Consider the following 4,740-nt stretch of genomic DNA (forward strand, 5'->3'; position numbering starts at 1 on the left):
GCGGTTGTTCACGCTGGAGGTGAATCTGTGATGGCGACGATCGGTACAGCTATTAACCGGTTGTTTCAGCGGTACCCGCCACATCCACACGCGTGACTAGGCCCATGTGGGTATGAAGCGATACGCGGCGGTGGCTTGGTGGGACTGTTCCCGGCCGGTGAAGGGGGGCCGCCCGGCGTGTTGGCCGCGCGCTGCGTGGGCGCACGCGCAACAGGCGGCTGGTGGGGGGCGCCGAGTGGCAGGAGCGCCAGCCGACGGGCCCGGCAGGCGGCGCAGCTACGCTGCGGCGCACCCTGCACGCGGCGCCTGGCGGCCAAAGTTGGTTCAGCCGAGCCCGGTGCGAAGCGCGGTGGACATCTGCAGTGTGCTGGTCTGATTGAGGACTGTGTGCGTTGAGGATGCGCCGCCGCCTGGCACTCGGCGCCGCGACGCCGTCTGCTGCTCGGTCGCCCCAGCGGTTCTCGCAGGTGGTTTGTATCGCAGTTGTGCGGACGTGTTGGCGCGTGCGCTGTGCTGGGAGAGTTCGCTTCTGCACCCAAGTGGGGCTTTGCCCTTGTGTGGCGCTGGCGTTGGAGCTGCCGGTCACCATAGGTGGCGCGTGTTGTCTCCCGCCGGCAATGCCACGACAGCACGCTCCCGGGCCTCTGTCGGCAGCGGCAAGCTCAGTTGGGAGCAAGGGTGTTCGCACTAAAACCGTCTACTCGCCTAACTCCGGGCGATTGCGCCTCTCTCGAAACCGACCAAGTACCTAGGACGGCGCTGCGCGCCGCCGGGACCTGAGAGGGTTTCGAGGTGTATCGTGCAGGGGAGCTCGGCCTCCTCCTGTTTGCAGAATAATTGAGCGGACGCTTGCGTGTTCGCGCGGGCCCCCGGGACACACTCCCGGGCGGCCGGCTGCTCAGCTCTAGTTGACGCAGCTCCCTGGTTGATCCTGCCAGTAGTCATATGCTTGTCTCAAAGATTAAGCCATGCATGTCTCAGTACAAGCCGCATTAAGGTGAAACCGCGAATGGCTCATTAAATCAGTTATGGTTCCTTAGATCGTACCCACGTTACTTGGATAACTGTGGTAATTCTAGAGCTAATACATGCAAACAGAGTCCCGACCAGAGATGGAAGGGACGCTTTTATTAGATCAAAACCAATCGGATTGGCTTGTCTGGTCCGTTTGCCTTGGTGACTCTGAATAACTTTGGGCTGATCGCACGGTCCTCGTACCGGCGACGCATCTTTCAAATGTCTGCCTTATCAACTGTCGATGGTAGGTTCTGCGCCTACCATGGTTGTAACGGGTAACGGGGAATCAGGGTTCGATTCCGGAGAGGGAGCCTGAGAAACGGCTACCACATCCAAGGAAGGCAGCAGGCGCGCAAATTACCCACTCCCGGCACGGGGAGGTAGTGACGAAAAATAACGATACGGGACTCATCCGAGGCCCCGTAATCGGAATGAGTACACTTTAAATCCTTTAACGAGTATCTATTGGAGGGCAAGTCTGGTGCCAGCAGCCGCGGTAATTCCAGCTCCAATAGCGTATATTAAAGTTGTTGCGGTTAAAAAGCTCGTAGTTGGATTTGTGTCCCACGCTGTTGGTTCACCGCCCGTCGGTGTTTAACTGGCATGTATCGTGGGACGTCCTGCCGGTGGGGCGAGCCGAAGGGGTGCTTTCGCGTCCCGAGGCGGACCCCGTTTAAATCCTACCAGGGTGCTCTTTGTTGAGTGTCTCGGTGGGCCGGCACGTTTACTTTGAACAAATTAGAGTGCTTAAAGCAGGCAAGCCCGCCTGAATACTGTGTGCATGGAATAATGGAATAGGACCTCGGTTCTATTTTGTTGGTTTTCGGAACCCGAGGTAATGATTAATAGGGACAGGCGGGGGCATTCGTATTGCGACGTTAGAGGTGAAATTCTTGGATCGTCGCAAGACGAACAGAAGCGAAAGCATTTGCCAAGTATGTTTTCATTAATCAAGAACGAAAGTTAGAGGTTCGAAGGCGATCAGATACCGCCCTAGTTCTAACCATAAACGATGCCAGCCAGCGATCCGCCGCAGTTCCTCCGATGACTCGGCGGGCAGCCTCCGGGAAACCAAAGCTTTTGGGTTCCGGGGGAAGTATGGTTGCAAAGCTGAAACTTAAAGGAATTGACGGAAGGGCACCACCAGGAGTGGAGCCTGCGGCTTAATTTGACTCAACACGGGAAACCTCACCAGGCCCGGACACCGGAAGGATTGACAGATTGATAGCTCTTTCTTGATTCGGTGGGTGGTGGTGCATGGCCGTTCTTAGTTGGTGGAGCGATTTGTCTGGTTAATTCCGATAACGAACGAGACTCTAGCCTGCTAACTAGTCGCGTGACATCCTTCGTGCTGTCAGCGATTACTTTTCTTCTTAGAGGGACAGGCGGCTTCTAGCCGCACGAGATTGAGCAATAACAGGTCTGTGATGCCCTTAGATGTTCTGGGCCGCACGCGCGCTACACTGAAGGAATCAGCGTGTCTTCCTAGGCCGAAAGGTCGGGGTAACCCGCTGAACCTCCTTCGTGCTAGGGATTGGGGCTTGCAATTGTTCCCCATGAACGAGGAATTCCCAGTAAGCGCGAGTCATAAGCTCGCGTTGATTACGTCCCTGCCCTTTGTACACACCGCCCGTCGCTACTACCGATTGAATGATTTAGTGAGGTCTTCGGACTGGTACGCGGCATCGACTCTGTCGTTGCCGATGCTACCGGAAAGATGACCAAACTTGATCATTTAGAGGAAGTAAAAGTCGTAACAAGGTTTCCGTAGGTGAACCTGCGGAAGGATCATTACCGACTAGACTGCATGTCTTTCGATGTGCGTGTCGTGTCGCGCAACACGCTACCTGTACGGCAGTGGCCGTGCGCCGCGTGCGGAACCACGCGTGCCTCTCAAAACTAGCGGAAGTGTTGTTGTTGTGTGGTACGAGCGCTGAAGCTCTGGAGCGGCTGGCCTGCGGTACCTGGCGCCTGGCGCCGGTTTTGAATGACGTTCGCCCGAGTGCCTGTCCGCTCCGGTGTGGAGCCGTACGACGCCCATCGGCTGTGAGGCCGTTGGACACAAAAAAAATAGTGGAACAGGGGCCGTCAGACGCCTCAGTCCCGCAAATGCTACTGTCTTGAAAGAGACAGTGGGAGACTGAAAAGGAAAAGATCACCCAGGACGGTGGATCACTCGGCTCGTGGGTCGATGAAGAACGCAGCAAATTGCGCGTCGACATGTGAACTGCAGGACACATGAACATCGACGTTTCGAACGCACATTGCGGTCCATGGATTCCGTTCCCGGGCCACGTCTGGCTGAGGGTCGGCTACGTATACTGAAGCGCGCGGCGTTTGTCCCGCTTCGGAGACGTGGGAGTGTCGTGGTCGCCTGTGTGGCCGGCCGCGTCTCCTTAAACGTGCGATGCGCGCCCGTCGCCTGGCGGTTCGCATACCGGTACTTTCTCGGTAGCGTGCACAGCCGGCTGGCGGTGTGGCGTGCGACACCTCGTACAACGACCTCAGAGCAGGCGAGACTACCCGCTGAATTTAAGCATATTACTAAGCGGAGGAAAAGAAACTAACAAGGATTCCCCCAGTAGCGGCGAGCGAACAGGGAAGAGTCCAGCACCGAACCCCGCAGGCTGCCGCCTGTCGTGGCATGTGGTGTTTGGGAGGGTCCACTACCCCGACGCCTCGCGCCGAGCCCAAGTCCAACTTGAATGAGGCCACGGCCCGTAGAGGGTGCCAGGCCCGTAGCGGCCGGTGCGAGCGTCGGCGGGACCTCTCCTTCGAGTCGGGTTGCTTGAGAGTGCAGCTCCAAGTGGGTGGTAAACTCCATCTGAGACTAAATATGACCACGAGACCGATAGCGAACAAGTACCGTGAGGGAAAGTTGAAAAGAACTTTGAAGAGAGAGTTCAAAAGTACGTGAAACCGTTCTGGGGTAAACGTGAGAAGTCCGAAAGGTCGAACGGGTGAGATTCACGCCCATCCGGCCACTGGCCCCCGCCCTCGGCAGATGGGGCCGGCCGCCCGCGCGGAGCAATCCGCGGCGGGGTCGTGTCCGGTTGCCTTTCCACTCGCCGCGGGGTGGGGCCGTTCCGGTGTGCGGTGGGCCGCACTTCTCCCCTAGTAGGACGTCGCGACCCGCTGGGTGCCGGCCTACGGCCCGGGTGCGCAGCCTGTCCTTCCGCGGGCCTCGGTTCGCGTCTGTTGGGCAGAGCCCCGGTGTCCTGGCTGGCTGCTCGGCGGTATATCTGGAGGAGTCGATTCGCCCCTTTGGGCGCTCGGGCTCCCGGCAAGCGCGCGCGGTTCTTCCCGGATGACGGACCTACCTGGCCCGGCCCCGGACCCGCGCCGCTGTTGGCTCGGGATGCTCTCGGGCGGAATAATCGCTCCCGTCAGCGGCGCTTCAGCTTTGGACAATTTCACGACCCGTCTTGAAACACGGACCAAGGAGTCTAACATGTGCGCGAGTCATTGGGCTGTACGAAACCTAAAGGCGTAATGAAAGTGAAGGTCTCGCCTTGCGCGGGCCGAGGGAGGATGGGGCTTCCCCGCCCTTCACGGGGCGGCGGCCTCCGCACTCCCGGGGCGTCTCGTCCTCATTGCGAGGTGAGGCGCACCTAGAGCGTACACGTTGGGACCCGAAAGATGGTGAACTATGCCTGGCCAGGACGAAGTCAGGGGAAACCCTGATGGAGGTCCGTAGCGATTCTGACGTGCAAATCGATCGTC

At 58.6% G+C, this 4,740-nt stretch overlaps 3 non-coding genes across 3 annotated transcripts in view; all 3 read left to right on the plus strand.

Annotated features, from left to right (window-relative positions):
- The first annotated feature begins 918 nt into the window (after positions 1–918).
- On the plus strand, positions 919–2,811 carry LOC126332667 (small subunit ribosomal RNA). The gene has a single exon (XR_007563845.1). It is a non-coding gene; the product is annotated as a small subunit ribosomal RNA (ribosomal RNA).
- A 362-nt stretch (positions 2,812–3,173) lies between these two features.
- Positions 3,174–3,328, plus strand: LOC126332664 (5.8S ribosomal RNA). The gene has a single exon (XR_007563843.1). It is a non-coding gene; the product is annotated as a 5.8S ribosomal RNA (ribosomal RNA).
- Positions 3,329–3,516: 188 nt separating this feature from the next.
- The window catches only part of LOC126332679 (large subunit ribosomal RNA), a 4,222-nt gene continuing 2,998 nt past the window's right edge, over positions 3,517–4,740 (plus strand). Inside the window, exon 1 of the ribosomal RNA XR_007563857.1 lies at positions 3,517–4,740. This exon is cut by the window's right edge and continues 2,998 nt beyond it. This is a non-coding gene — a ribosomal RNA (large subunit ribosomal RNA).

This window comes from Schistocerca gregaria, unplaced genomic scaffold, assembly GCF_023897955.1.
Source record: "Schistocerca gregaria isolate iqSchGreg1 unplaced genomic scaffold, iqSchGreg1.2 ptg001495l, whole genome shotgun sequence".
NCBI lineage: Eukaryota > Metazoa > Arthropoda > Insecta > Orthoptera > Acrididae > Schistocerca > Schistocerca gregaria.